Source organism: Rhagoletis zephyria, unplaced genomic scaffold, assembly GCF_001687245.7.
Source record: "Rhagoletis zephyria isolate East Lansing unplaced genomic scaffold, Rhagoletis_zephyria_1.1 Rzeph_scaffold_11450, whole genome shotgun sequence".
NCBI lineage: Eukaryota > Metazoa > Arthropoda > Insecta > Diptera > Tephritidae > Rhagoletis > Rhagoletis zephyria.
In genome coordinates this window covers 1-2,359 of record NW_016168527.1, presented here as the reverse complement: position 1 = coordinate 2,359, position 2,359 = coordinate 1, and positions in this window count along the sequence as shown.

The window sequence follows — 2,359 nt, the reverse complement described above, 5'->3', positions numbered from 1 at the left end:
TTCCGATGCAAAAAGAATTTTCGAAATCGGTTGACGTGGTCCAAAGTTATGCGGTATCATACATACAAAAAAAAATATATATATATATTCCGACGAATTGATAACCTCCTCCTTTTTTTGAAGTCGGTTAAAAACAAGCTGACAAGCGCAACGCTCAACGCTATGGCACTCAATACGGAAATGATACCAGCTACGAGTACATATACTCGAAAAAGGATAATTGCGTCTCGGTCATGCTGTTTATAGAACCCTGTGGGGAAAATCTCTAGTTCTGAACTGGGGCGCTTCTAGTACATTTAGACCCAGTACTGGTTCGCGATAAATCTCTTTTGTATGCAAGCAACTGGCGAATTTAACATGGCGATGTCCTAGGAAGTGTCAATTTCCCCCCGCTGTATCCCTTTTTCGATAGTTCCGAACTAGTCCTAAATTCTATAGTTCCGAACCAGTTCTAAAATCGACAGACGAAAGAAAAAAGTATCATGATTCTTCAATCTTTTTGGTTCTTCCGTGTGTGCAATTTTAAGTTAGTGAAAAATTATAAAATAAATACATTTTCGATGCCTTCGATGGATAGATAAGCAAAACTACAAACTTCCGTTTGAAATACGAGACTCTTAGGTGAGGCGGAGCTTGAGGGTAAGAGAAACTATCGTAAAACTCGTAACATCCGCTAACATACGTTTCTTGTTCTGTGTTCTGATAAATAGTTGCTCTTACTTAATTGGAGCCTTCTAAATTCAATGGCGTCAGTTTTATCTTATTGGCTCCACTTTTCGAGATAGTGGTACTTGAAACTTCGCTTAAATTTTAACTATTTTATAAATAAGTCCCTGAGTTTTGAAGATATTTTACTAAAATTTTGCACATAACCGTTTTTTAATATTAGCGTAACTATTCCATAAAATCATCGAAATCGGTTCACTGAAACTTCTAGCTCCCATACAACTGATTGATCAGAGATATTGTTTTGCGTTATAACTCCTCCAATTAAACAGGTTAAAATTTAGTATAGGTTCAATTTAACATATAGCACGCATACAATTTATTATTCAGATATGAAGTTAGAGTTAAACTGCACCCATTTCGATAATTTTAAGGAGTAATTAAGGTAATATTAAAACACCGTTATGTGCAAAAAATAACTTCAAAACTGCGGGAGTTATTTATAAAATAGTTAAAATTTAATCAAGTTTTCAAATACCGTTATCTCGAAAACTGGAGCCAATCTGGTAAAACGGGGGGATGTCATTGAATTTAGAGCGTCCCAATTAAGTGAGTTCAACTTTAAAAATCTGTGCTCAAAATTTACAACTTCAACAACGTAATTTGAACCCAATGTTTATTCCTCGTCTAACTTTTGAAGCACTTGATGAAACTTAATAACACTTATATTAATCGATTTATTAAGAGAATACGAATAAAATGGTATATAAAATATAAGTGTGCTCACAAATTTAAAAATTAAATTTTTTGTAGATTTGATGGACAAATCAAAAACAGTTTTAGTGCACAAAACAAGCCAAACGGCATATTATGCAACAAAAAAAATATTTGTTTTTATTATTTTTAACCAGTTTTAAAACGTTTTCAAGTCCCTAATTTTTTTTTAAATAAGGCTGTTAAAAAAAATTAAACGACAAAATCAAAAACAGTTTTAGTTCGTAAAACGAGACTACTGCAAAGTAGGAAACGGCTTATGAAATTGTTCTAATAAGGCAAATTTTATTCGTTTCGCTCTGTAGATTTTAAGTTTTGGCATAAATTAGCATTTCTATTCTTAGTTCCTAATTATTCCTTACTTGGCGCCCCTTGTCGTTTAGGTCGTCGTATATTATCCATATGGAGAGAATAAGTGAATCTAATTTTTTAGAATTTTAATTAAAACGGTAGCAACAACTATAATTACAATAAAAAAAAATTTATAAAAAGATTTAAAAACATTTTTGCTGCTAATGGGATTCGAACCATTTCCATTTCCAAGTGAATCTAATTTTTTAGACAAACATTTTAGTTAAAAAGGTAGAAACAACTATAATTACAAGAAAAAATAATAATTAAAAAAAAAGATTTAAAAAAATGTTTGCTGTCAGTGGGAGTCGAACCAACGATCTCGAAACAGCCCTTTGTTAAGATGAGAGAGAACAGAGCTACATATCTATTTCCAATTGGATCTAATTTTTTAGAAAAAATTTTAATCGAAAAGGTAGCAATACCTATAATTACAACAAGCATTTTTTGTTTAAACCGCCTTATTTAAAAAAATTTTGGCACTTGGAAAGCGGTTCAAAATTCGATTAATATAATAAAAACAATTAATTTTTTTGTTGCATAATTTGCCGTTTGGCTGCTTTTATAC